The following is a 14,029-nucleotide window of genomic DNA, read 5'->3' as shown; positions in this document are numbered from 1 at the left end:
GTGAAACGTGGTTGGTGTCTGCTTCTGCAATGCGGTAGCTTCAGACATTTGTGGACCAATGTCTAGGAACAATTCTCCGTATCTGGTTGCCCGACGATTGGATTTCAAACTAACAATTTCTCAATCGAAGCAGACAAAAACAAATTAGCATTGAAATACGGGAGTGCAAATGGAACTGGATTGGCCATATGTTGCGCAAGCCAGCGACTGACATAAGTAGAATGGCAGTGGACTGGAATCCACAAGGTTCCGCCGCAAGGGACGCCGTAAAAGAACTTGTCGAAGAATTTTTACAAATTGACGAATCTCTCTCATGGACCTAAATTAAGGGGACAGATACCTGTACAATTTTTCTTATAAAATGTCAATATAATCTTTTAAGAATATGTCAAAAATTTTTTTGAACGTAAATTTAAGTATTTCTTATATTATAGATCGGCAACCGTGACGACTCTATTTTTTGCGTTCAATTTCAATTTTTCAATTTCAATTTATTTGATTTGTTTTGTACATAGTAAGACAGAGTCTTGTGGTAGTACATCTTCTTATAATTCTAGAATACGAGGATGGTATACATAGAAATTCTACTTAGATTTAAAACTATTTTAACTATTAAACTTATAGACTAAAACTTAGAGTAGTAAGTGAGAAGAAGAGAAAGATGGTGGGAATGGGAGAAGGAAAGGGGTATTAAAGGTTAGAAGTAATTAGAAACTGTAGTTTTAAAATACCTTGCTTGTTTTATAAGCTTTATTGTAGTTGGTATAGAATTCCATAGTTTAATGGCACTGACAAAGAACATGCGTTCTGATTCCAAGTAAGTGTAAGTCGGAACAATTAGATTCAATGTTCGGGTGCACTGGCATTGTTTAATGTTTTTATACAGGTACAATGGTTTTTGTGTGTATATTAGTTTATGCAGGAACAAAACAGAGCGTATTTTGAGATACGAGTCAAGGTTATGATCGAGAATCTGTTTTGAGTAGACAGATATATGGTCATATTTCCTTTTTTCAAACACGAAACGCGCTGCATTATTTAAAGCGATTTGCAATTAGAATGTTGCGAATGTTGCGAATTATTATCAAGCCTGCAATATACTAATTCAGCGTATGATACATGAGGAACAATGATTGATCTAACAAGTTTTAATTTAGTTTGCCGTGGCAGTAAGTAGGCAGTACAATATAGCTTTCTAAGAATATTATATACCTTGTTTACAACAAAGTTTACATGGTCAACGCATGATAGTCTTGAATTTATTCTGAAACCCAGGTTAGTTACTATGTCATCAAAGTTAATATTTACTTCATTAAGTAATATTGGCGGCAAAGAGCTAAGGTCATACTTTGAATGAGAAATAGCAATCGCCTTCGTCTTTGACTCATTTAATTTTAAGTTGTTAGATTTGGACCAGTTAGAAATACGTGTGAGGTCTTCATTAAGCCTTGCTATCAAATCTTCAATAAGACCTATTGGCCTTGACAGGTAGATCTGGGTGTCATCAGCATAGAGGTGAATCGACGAATTTTGGCAACACTCAACAATATCATTAATGAAAATGCAAAATAAAATTGGACCTAAAATAGAGCCCTGCGGCACACCTGACGTAATTGGTTTTAGACTTGAGTAGTTATCGCCACTCTAAACTTGTTGTAGCCGATTTGAAAGGTAACTTTTTATTAGTTGCAGAGAAAATGCTCCAAACTTATAGTGATAGCACAATTTTTTCAGTAAAATGTTGTGATCAATAGTATCAAATGCTTTTGAAAAATCGAGTAATACTAGCACTGTTAGGTAGTTTTTATCATAAGCAGAGCGAACATCTTCAAAAATTTTAAGCATAGCTGTGGAGCAACTATGCAGACTTCTGAAACCCGACTGGAAATTACTCAGCAGATTATTCTTGACCAAGTAGCAGGTAATTTGTCGCGCCAAAAATTTTTCAAATACTTTCGATAGGGCAGCTAAAATGCTTATTGGTCTGAAGTGCTGAGGAGCGGTAGAGCATTTTGTTTTTGGCACAGGTATTATATTTGCTGTCTTCCAAAGATATGGAAATGTAGATGAGGTGATTGAAAAGTTAATTATGTGCGTAAGTGATGGTATTACAAATGGTAGAATAATTTTAAGAAATTTAAGGCAAATGCCGTCGGTCCCTATAGCATTAGATTTGACAGTATGTATACACTGTATCAAATCCATCTCTGTTGCAGACACAAATTCAAACTCACCGTCATCAACATGCTCTCGTAGAGGAACTTTTACAGGTAAGTCGAGTGGAGCCCTGTTAGATGCTAGAAAGTGAGTATTTAAGATTTCTGGGTCCAAACTGCACACGGGCTTATTCTCTCCTGAGACACCTAAGGTTTTAAGGTTTTTCCATAGGACTTTCGGAGGTAAACTATCATTGAGCTTCCATTGTAGATATGCCCTTTTGGCATCTCTAGTGATTGCAGTTACTTTATTTCTTGCTACACGATATTTTTGCCACAAGTGAGTGTTTCTATCATTTTTCCATTTCTTATATGCTTTACTAGGCTCTCTAATTAAAGACAATATCTCACGCGTAAACCATGGTTTCCTATTTCCGTGGACTTTAACTTTACGCAACGGAACAAACCTATCAAATAGATGGCTGACTAAAGCATTGAAATGTTGCAGTTTTTCATCCACTGTTGTGAATAACGGACACATATTCCAATTAAGCTCGGCAGCCTCCTTATTTAAGAGATCATGCTGAATAAGCTTAAAGTCTCTAAAAAATATCTCCTTTACTTGATTGTGTCTGTTGAACTTGATGTTGTAAGATAAGAATATCAACTCGTGGTCGGAAACTCCAGCCATAGGAAGCTGATCAATATGACTGACGTAATCTCTGTCACTGACGCAAAATACATCCAAAAGACTTGGTTTGCAGTGGGGTGCAAAGCGAGTAGCATATTCATTGTTTAAGGAAATTCCTAATGATTGGAAACTATCTATCAAACTCCTGGAAGAAAAATTATCACAAAGAAGGTCTACATTTAAATCACCACACACAATAATATGTTCATAGGAGATGTGGAATTCCACTAATTTATCAAATATCACTGAGAGGTCATTTCTATTGCTAGGGTTGTAAATGCATGCAACAAGACATTTGGTATTGTTATCATAAAATTCAACAAAAATGTATTCGACTTCTTGAAAATGATCTGATCTACAGATCTCTTTCCATTTAAAATTATTTTTAAAATATAAAGCAATGCCACCTCCTCGAGTCTTCGTAGTCCTATCACATCTAATAATAGTGTAGTCGCACAGGGAATATACATTATTATCAATATAGTCTTTAAACCATGTCTCTGTAATACATATTAAGTCAATGCTCAAATTATCAAAAACAAAATTTAGATAGTCAATTTTTTCAACATTCAAACTTCGCGCATTCAACTGACAGACATTAAACCCATTGTAGCGATTAGAAATGAGTTTAAGCAATTCTCTTGCATGTTCTTTGTCTACTTGTTTTGCTATTTCATTGCACATTGACAGTTTATGGTTGGGAGTATACGCAAGGTGGAGGAATTTAAATAAAGCAAGGGGATAATGAGATAGATAGGAATGAGATCAAAATAAAAAAGATTACATTGTAAAGCCAAGAATATGAAAAGTACAAATGAGATGCACGAAATAGAAATGATACTAAAATAACAATGATTACAATGCAAAGCAAAGAGTTTGGAAAACATAAATGATAAATAAGAGAATAAATTTAACGTTCGAGCGCTGGGAGAAGTGTAGTTACGTTGTATTCAAACTTTAGACGCGTTTTTCTCAAAACTATGTTTTTTCAATTGGCGTACACGATAACTCGAAAAGTTATTGACCGATCTCCCTGAAATTTTGTAAAAATAATTGGTTTGAAGCAAAAATAGTAGGAAAATTCGCAACAAAATTGTTTTGAAGTATTTTATTCCGCGATTTTTTTTTTGCCTTTTTTTTAATTCATCTAGAAATTATGACATAATAAACAAAAAATTTTTTGGTTTTTTGTATTCAGGTTACTGACGCCGATGCTGCAATGCCCGCCGATTGAGAAGCCCCCCTGCGACCTTCCTGGAATAATTGAGTGTACATCCGCCATTTTAAATGATTAAAATAATAGGACTATGAATAAGTTCGTTTCGGTTTTACAACAGATGGCGTAACTTGATTATTATTCCATCGATCCACATTTCCAAACATTCATTGGAGAGCTACTGTCGTAAGGCACAAACGTCAGTATAAGTTTTTTATTTGAAGCGTAAACAACAATATTTTTACCACACTTGAAAATGTCGAATTTCGTGCCAAATAATGTGTTTTTGCGGGGAATTCTTCTTCATTATTTTAATATGAAGAAAAAAGCAGCCGAAAGTCATCGTATCTTGGTGGAAGTTTATGGTGAGCATGCTCTATCTGAGCGAACGTGCCAGAAGTGGTTTGCACGCTTTAAAAGTGGTGATTTTGGCTTGGAAGACGAAGAACGCGAGGGTGCGCCGCCAAAGTTCATGGATACCGAATTGGAGGAATTGCTCGATCAAGATCCGGCTCAAACGCAAGAAGAGGTTGCAAAAACTTTGGGAGTTGATCAATCAACCATTTCCAAACGTTTAAAAGCCATGGGAATGATCCGAAAGGTAGGCCATTGGGTGCCGTATGAATTGAAGCCAAGAGACGTTGAACGCCGTTTTATGGCATGCGAACAACTGCTTCAACGGCACAAAAGAAAGGGTTTTTTGCATCGAATTGTGACTGGCGATGAAAAGTGGGTCCATTACGACAATCCAAAACGTCGGGCAACGTATGGATACCCTGGCCATGCTTCAACATCGACGTCGGCGCAGAATATTCATGGCCTGAAGGTTATGCTGTGTATCTGGTGGGACCAGCTGGGTGTTGTGTATTATGAGCTACTGAAACCGAATGAAACGATTACGGGGGATGTCTACCGACGACAATTGATGCGTTTGAGCCGAGCACTGCGAGAAAAACGGCCGCAATACGCCGATAGACACGACAAAGTTATTTTGCAACATGACAATGCTCGGCCACATGTTGCACAAGTGGTCAAAACATACTTAGAAACGCTCAAATGGGATGTCCTACCCCACCCGCCGTATAGTCCAGACCTTGCGCCATCCGATTACTATCTCTTCCGATCGATGCAACATGGCCTGGCTGACCAGCACTTCCGTAATTACGATGAAGTCAAAAAATGGATCGATTCGTGGATTGCGGCAAAACCGACCGAATTTTTCACAAAGGGAATCCGTGAATTGCCAGAAAGATGGGAAAAAGTAGTAGTAAGCGATGGACAATATTTTGAATATTAAATTTGTAACCATTTTACGTCAATAAAGTTTCAAATTTCGAAAAAAAACCGCACGAACTTATTCATAGTCCTATTACAAAAAAATTACATTATTTTAATGTAGAAATAACTGTATGCCAACTTTGAAAAAAATATATTGACTTCTTCATTTTAAATAATTTTAATGAAAATCAAGGAAAATATGGCCGTTTACAGGTATCTGCCCCCTTAAGAGGAAAGCGAGAAGTATACAACATTTGTTTCGCACCCAAAGATGACGCGTTAGCAACTAATAATAATAATAATATTGGTACTGAATGTAAGTTTAGAGTTGAATTTGATCGGATTGGCGTGTGATTCTACTCTTCACTAGAGCGACTATGAGATGTTAGAATCCAATTAATTTTTAATGATTTTTGAGTGTCAGATTTGGGTAGATCAGATAATTGGTGATTCAATCACATTCATACTCATAATTTTCCATTTCTTTTAAACATTTCTTCAGGAAAGTTGCAATACGAGTACTTTTTGTAAGATAAAATCAGTCATCGAAATGCTTGTAAGGAAGTAATCTATACATTGTATTTATAACGTTTTTGAATGAATTCACGAAATATGTATGTAAGTGTGTGCGCTAAAGTATGCGATTCATAAATCATCAAACATATTCCAACGCTCAAATGTTGCATTTTCCAATCGAGCATCAGCACTTCAACATATCAACGGCAATTTGTCGTCATTTGCTAACCATTTTTTATGTAAATACTCACACATACCCATCACACTTTCTTTGCAATCAAAAACAGCAAAAGTGCTGCGCATACGTATGTAAATGCACACACACACACATCCTTACACATACAATTCATATGCATAGGAAATCTATTGAGTGTCGCTCATGTAATCATGTAACGAATGATAAGGCGTGTTTTATCACTATTAACAACCATTTAACTAACAACACCAACAACAGCAAGAACTACAGCACAAAACACCATTAACAGCAATAACAACAATCAATAGTAAACAGCTGCAAAATGACAGTTAATTGACTACCCACGCAGGCGCCCCATACACAAGCATCCGTATGTTTGCAACATAGATCAATGCGCTCCAGCAACAAATAGCGCGCGCGTCATGTGCTGAAGTGTACCACTCTTTCCACTTACATACGTTTGTGTGTATATCTAAATGCTAGCAACAAAGTGTATAAACATGTGCGCAGGCGCATATCAGGCATACCTTTTAGCGCGCATTTGCGTCGGCTTGGGACGTGCGCGTGCTTGCGTGTGTAGTTGTGCTTGCGGAGCGAAGCTATTGAATTGATAGCTTGGTAGGTAGGCGGCGGCCAGGCGTTAACGTGAAAGCCAACCGCGACGACAACGACGACGGGAGCTTTAAAAGTGATCATTCTTCAAACATTTATCGTTCGGTTGTTGTTGATTGCCGTAGGTTGTTGCTGGTTTTATGGGTGCCGATAATGAAGCTTGTTGCCAATATCAATTATATAGTGGTTGTAATTATGTTCAGCGAATGGGTACGAATATTAATCGTCTGAAAGGAAGTGAAGTGAAGCGGTACTTAGGTCCAAAGTAATTAATAAGGCTTAGCATAAGATACTCCATACGAAACATTTTTGTGAATATTTCTACTTTTGTTTTAAATTTTTTTACCAATTAATTTTTTCTTACCAACTATTTGACAGTTCGCCTCAAAAAAATAATTCCAAAAAAACGAAAAAAAAATCGTTTCAATTTTTTTTCCAATGTTTTTTGCCACTTCCGAAACCTAAAAGAAAGACAAAAAAACATTCCAAAAACACTAAACAAAAAAAGAAAATCATTCCAATTTTATTCTATTTAAATTTTTTTTTGACAATTCCGAAGCCGAACTAAAAAAAAATCGGTCCAAAAAATCGTTCCAATTTTTTTTTAATTTCTATATTTTTTACCACTTCCGAAACCTAAAAGAAAGACAACAAAAAAAAAATCATTCCAAAAAAATTTAAAAAGAAGAAAATCGATCCAATTTTATTTAATTTAACATTTTTTTTCCCACTTCCGAAGACGAACTAAAAAAAAATCGCTCCAATTTTTTTTTATTTTCAATGTTTTTTGCCATTTCCGAAACCTTAAGAAAGACAAAAGAAAAAATCATTCCAAAAAAATTAAAAAAAAATCGTTTCAATTTTTTTATTTTCAATTTTGGAACGATTTTTTTTTATTTTCAATTTGTTTGCCACTTCCAAAGCCTAACAGAAACACAAACAAAGTTATGCATTCCATTAAAAAATAAAAATTATTCCAAAGATACTCCATACTTTTTGTGGATATTCCTATTTTTTTATGTTTTCTTTCCAACTATTTGACCGGTTTGCCACTTATGAAGTCTCAAAACAAAAAATTCGAGAAACATCATTCCAAAAAACAAATAAAATGGTTCCAATTTTTTTTCAATTTTACGAAGCCTCAAACACAAAAATATTTCAAAAAAACTAAAACAATAATGGTTCGAATGTTTTTTTGTTTCAATTTCGTTGCAAGCTTCAAAAACAAATCTTTCCAAAAAACTCATTTCAAAAAAAAAAAACAAATGGTTCCAATATTCTAAAAGTAATATTTCATAAAAATGAAAAAAAAAGAAAATCGTTCCAATTTTATTTTATTTAAAATTTTTTTCTTTTTTTGCCACATCCGAAGCCTAAAAAAAGTCATTCCAAAAAAATTAAAAAAAAAATCGTTCCAATTTTTTTATTTTCAATTTTGGAACGATTTTTTTTTTTATTTTTTAGCACTTACGAAGCCTAAAAAAACACAAACAAAAATATTAATTCCAAAAAAATTATTAAAAAAAAAAGTATTCCATACTTTTTGTGGATGTTCCTATTTTTGTTTCTTTCCAACTATTGGACAGCTCGCCACTTATGAAGTCTCAAATAAAAAAACAAATCATTCCAAAAACAACATTCTAAAAAAGAGAAAAAAATGGTTCCAATGTTTTTTTTTCAATTTCGTTCCAAGCTTCAAAAAAAAAAATCTTTCCAAAAAACTCATTCCAAAAAATTTAAAAAGAAAACAGAAATGGTTCCAATATTAAAAAAAAATATTAAAAAAAATAATAAAAAATAAACCAATGGTTCCAAATTTTTTTTCATTTCGTTCCAATGTTTTTTGTCCACTTAAAAAAAAAACAAAAAAAGTATTTTTTTTCTTTTACTTATTCTTTTTTTGAAGGATTTCAAAAATTTGTTTTTTTCACTGCAAACATTTCAAAGACCCCATTTTTTCGCTTAAAAGATTCCCAAAAACGGTCTAATTATTTCTATTTTAAAGTCGATGCAAGTCCACCGAAAATTTTAAATGCATTTCTCTGGACACCACATTTTTAAAACCAGTCGAAGTCGTAAGTCGAATAAATATTGACCGATTGACTTGAGATTTCAGCTATAACACATAGGCTGAAAAGTCCCGAGCTAACACATAAGGGGCACTAGTTTTATTGCATTCACCTCTTAAATGCAGCGGCGTTCAGAAATTTAAAAAAAATATTTTTTTTTTCTGATCAAACTTTTTGTTTCTATTATTTTTTTCCAGGGTTCGTTTCTGAAACTTATGAAATTTTATTATGCTGAGGTATATTTGGAAAATACTCTTTTTATTTTTTAATTTGCATTTGTTGTTTGAACTTGTAAGATACAAATTATCCAGAGTTTTCCAAAATAAACAAATTTGTTAAAAAATTACATGAATTTTTTGCTTCTATTATAAATTCCAAAAGTTTATAACTTTATAAAAACCAGTGGTATGCTTATAGTTTTGCCACGTGGTGTATAAGAGAAGAAATCGTAGTAGTACAAATATATGTAGTTAATAGTGGTTGCGGCAAGTAGAACTCAAAAAGGGCTTACTTTACATTAATCGGGTTATGAAATATGCATTTTCCACTACCCTTGACCTCGCATCGACTTTAAGCCAAAGCACATGTTTTTCCTTATTTCCCATTAAAAACAAATTCGAAAAAAAACTTATAGCATTTCATATCTTAATAATACAAATATTACTCACGCCTAAATATACTAAATAAATATAAGTGCCCAGTTTACATGGCGCCTGCATTTATTCAAATTTGTTTGCCCTCAATCTGCTTACATACAAACATTTATTGTCTACACATCCCACGCGCTCATTCACACCTCTAATAGGACATTGGCGCACAAAATAAAGCTGACGAAAAAAACATTACCCTATTGCGGTTAATAGCTGCAATGGCCAAAAATTGGCCCACTTACTCGTCGCCGCACTCGAATTTGTTGCGCTTCCAATGCAGTAGCGCAGCGTATTTACGACCCCCTCAAGACTTTTTGTATAGTAAAATGGCACTTACCTGCATGCAAGTGTTTCCATAGCCACACGGGCTTACGTGAATGTGTGTGTCGATAGTAATTTTGATGCATGAGCTGCTTGTTTTGCCGCCAAAAGTTTATTTTCTGTTGCACAGTCTACGCTTTTGCCACTGGCTATTATTTTTGGTGCCAATAATAGAGTTATGAGATGGTTTTAAATTGAGTTGCGGATGTTGCCCAATACATTTTGTAGGGGTTTCCAAATTTGAAAGAAACAAAAAGTAACTAGTTTTGGAAGTCAAATATTTGAGTTAATTCAAATGCTGCTAAATTTGCTATTTTCTTTTAGTGAAGACTTCAGCGTTCGTGAATAGGTTTTCAACTCTCAGTTTAGTTAAAATTTGTAGAGCTAAGCAGTTTTTCCCTCCTTCTTTTTACGTGTCTCTACAACCATTTGACAATTTTTGATTCAGTCCAAAAATCTTTGCCAGTTGTCTCTCTCCTTTGTGAAAATGCATCAAATATATGCATCGGCACCAGCTGTCTGTTAGTTGGCTAAATAACAGTCCAGAGTATTGTTTACTAGCGCACAGAAGCATTTTGCCGAGAGTAAACGTGAAAAAAGAAACTCAGTAATGGATTTCAAACGTAATAGTGTGAGTGCATTATATTTGGCTGGAAAATCACAACGAGCGATTGTTCATGAACTCGAGCACCTTAAAGTAAATAAAGTTTTTGTTTAACGCACCATTACTCGTTACAATGACACTGGTAGCATCGCGAAAGGTCATGGAGGTGGTCATCAAAAAACTGAAACGTCACGTGAAATGGCTCAAAAAATGAAAAAGCGACTTGAGCGAAATCCCTGATGAAGTGCCAATTAAATGACAAAATAACTGAGAATATCTGACCGTAGCATCCGCCGCATACTGAAAAATGTTCTCAAAGTCAAGCCTTACAAGATCAAAAGGTGCATGATCTCACACCAAAGCAGCAACAAGTCAGACTTGAGAGAGCAAAGAAATTGCTTCGCTTGGCCGAAAGCGATCAATTTCCGAATAATTCGTAAACTTCCAAAACGATGGAGTTTATTTGGCCGACCGCTCATACGAGAATCTGAGTCATCGCCGCTTGTTTGGGCCGCTGTAATCGCAGATGGGCGCTCTCCAATCGTTTTCATCGAGCCTGGCGTCAAGGTAAATGCGAAATATTATAGGGAAAGCATTCTGGAGGTGGCTTTGAAACCGTGGGCAGACAAACATTTCGGTGGCAGACCATGGGCATCTCACAAAGCTCGAATGAATAAAGAATGGCAAAAAAAAAAACGTTCCGAACTTCATAACGGCCACAAAATGGCTCTCAAATTCACCAGACGCGAATCCGATGGATTATTCTTTTTGGGCCAATTTGGAGAGCGAAGTCCGAACTAAAAGATTCAGCAGTCTCGAGGCGCTGGAAAAAGTCTCTGTCTGCGAGTGGGCCAAAGTAACTGCAAGTCACATTCGAGTAGCTTGCGATTCGTTTCTGGAACGTCTCAAGGCCATAGTCAAGACAAAAGGTGGTCATATCAAACAAAATTAAATTGATTCTTAATTTTGAAATATTTTCACACATTTTTAACTTTGAATGGAATAAAACTAATTTTCCAAACTAAATTTATGGCTTTTTAATTGATTAGACTTCGAGTGCTAACATACAGGGATGTCCACGGAGGTCCAAAATTAAGAAAACGTTTTTTCTAATAGCGGTGGTCCCTCGACAGGCAATGACAAACCTCCGAGTGTAGGTATTTCCGCCATGAAAAAGCTCCTCATAAAAACCATTTGCCGTTCGAAGTCGACTTAAAATTCTAGGCCTCTCCATTTGTAGAATAATATCAATACGCATATCACAAATAAGAGGAGGAGCTAGGCCAAACTCCTCACAGAGCGAAATTAATAATGTTTCAATTTTTTGCTATCCCCAAACACTTATCTTTTCTATTATTTTTTTTTCCAAGCGCGAAACTTTTTTTTCTACTAAAGTGTCCAAGTTCATTCTAAAATAGGAGTGAGGTAAAATAGAAGATGAAATGTAATGCAGAACAAAAAACGTTAATCACTGATCAAATATTCTATGCAGGGTTGCCCATATTCGACGGACCCGACGGATTTCGATGTCTCTTTGGGCCCATTCCAATCGACGAGGCTTGTCCGCAGGCAACAATCTTTGAATCAATTGAATCTTATACGGCAATAAATGCAAATCAATGCAGATAACTCGTTGTAAAGTGGTGCGAGCAATGCCCAACTGCTGAGAACGGCGATTTTGGGATGTCCTTGGCGACGCCTTGGTCGGTTTTGATTTGGCCTCTTTGGATTAGAAAGAGCATCACCAGTCAAAAACATTTCGTACAAACGTTTAATGGTGTTCTTAGAAGGCGCACTTTTCACATTCTTTAATTTTTATACGCACGTTGAGTTTTCACAATTAACTTCTTTTGTTGAAAGTAAATTTCAACAATTTGGGAGAGCTCGCGTGGCGTGTACTGTTCCATGGTAAAAATCTGCTTGGGCTGACGCTTCCAACGCGGTATGTCATTAAGCGATCTGACGCCTCTGTCAAAAGATACAGGGTTGCTAGATGGGTCCGTCGAATATTGGCAACCCTGTATAATCATAGCAAAAATAATTCGCAAATAAACGATACAGGCGATTCGAAAAATTTTAGTGCACTATTTCTACTATTCGTATATTTTCCAATTTCCAATTTTCCAATAGTTCGTAATACGCAAAAAAATCATGTCACCAAATTTTAAAATTTTTCAAAATTCCTTCAAAACTTTCAACTTTTTAATCAGAACTGCTTTTAACTTTTACCGGAACTATATAACAGAGCTCCCTTCTATTCAGTTCTTGTATAAATCTTTCGCCTTTTACTAAAGATTTCCAGGAAAAGGATCACTCTAGTAAGTCTAAAATGAATTTTGAAGGATTTGCTGTCAATAAACAAAGCGCAAAACAAAAAAAAAAAAATTTTAAAATTTTTCTGAGTATGTAGTTTTATATCCCACTGAATTTTAGTCTAACAAAGTGCAAGTTTCAAGTGATTACGAAAAGCATTTGATTTTTGAAATTTCTTTTTTCACTGAGGTGTTACACATTTTGTTCCATACAAAATACGGTTCAATATTCTCGGATAGCCAGGCGGGCATCAATGAATGCGGCTAAACTAAGATCGAAGCTTGCACAGCAATACCGGTCAGCCCTAAATGATATTAGTGTCATATTCAAGGTCAGCCTTGTTTGGGTTCCGGGGCACAGAGATATTAAGGGAAACTGTAAAGCTGATGAGCTAGCAAGAAAAGGTACTGCTCCTTAACTGTTCCGTGATAAAAGTACCATTGGAATACCTTTGGCCACGAGTAAACTAAAAATGAAAAACAACATTACCCAAGAGACCAATAGATCATGGGAGGATGAAGATACATGCGTAACAGCTAAGCTACTATGGCCGCAAATAAACAAGAAAAGGATAAAGGAATTGCTTAGTCTCTCAAGAGATAATATCTCAAAGATCGTGGCTTGTTTAACCGGCCATTGGCTATTTGGCGGGAAGAAACAGTTGAGCACTTCCTTTACAATTGCTTAGCTAAAATCAGAGCAGGTTGTCTAGGTAAATACTTTTTTAATTCTCTTACAGAGCTGTCTGGCGTGGGGTTGGGATCAATTCTACGTTTCATAAGAGCCACAAAATGGTTTCACGAAGGAAACTAAATGGGGTTCCCGTGCAGCACAGTGGTATCACAACGGACCTGTAAGGTCTAAGTGAGTTGGTCATGTAGACCGACTACCACCATAACCTAACCAAAGTACGGCTCTAATTTACCGCGTCTACACAGCTGTTCTAGAGCGCGACTGATTTAGTTCAATTTGAAACAAAGCTGCAACATTTTCTGTGCTTCGACCGGAGCGCTGTCTAACTGGTATGAGAATATGCAACAATAAATGTGCGAATTAATTCACTAGCCACTGTTTGGTGCGACGATTATAACTACCAAAAATCGCAGTAAGCGCTCTTACCATTAACTTGATCATTAACTCACAATTTTTGACATTACAGTTACCCGAATTTAATTGAAAAAAAATATCTAAAATCTTTGCTCGCACATCTCTCGCATTTCAGTATGCAATATCATCTTCAATAGCCTCCTCTTTCATCTCATCAGTAGCTAATTTTAAAACTACTCAGCCAAAACTATCGAATTACATTTGACATACAAATTCCTTAGGAAATCAGTAGCGTTGGTAGCTGGCCGCTTTGTTTGAATGACAAAAATATCAATGACAAGCAGATAACTGGTGAGGATG

General features: G+C 35.6%; 1 pseudogene; it reads left to right on the top strand.

Moving 5' to 3' along the window:
• Positions 1–12,558: 12,558 nt before the first annotated feature.
• On the top strand, positions 12,559–12,671 carry LOC128865496 (U5 spliceosomal RNA; annotated as a pseudogene).
• The last annotated feature ends 1,358 nt before the right edge of the window (positions 12,672–14,029 follow it).

Source organism: Anastrepha ludens, chromosome 5 (assembly GCF_028408465.1).
Source record: "Anastrepha ludens isolate Willacy chromosome 5, idAnaLude1.1, whole genome shotgun sequence".
NCBI lineage: Eukaryota > Metazoa > Arthropoda > Insecta > Diptera > Tephritidae > Anastrepha > Anastrepha ludens.
This window is presented reverse-complemented; position numbering and strand designations above follow the sequence as displayed.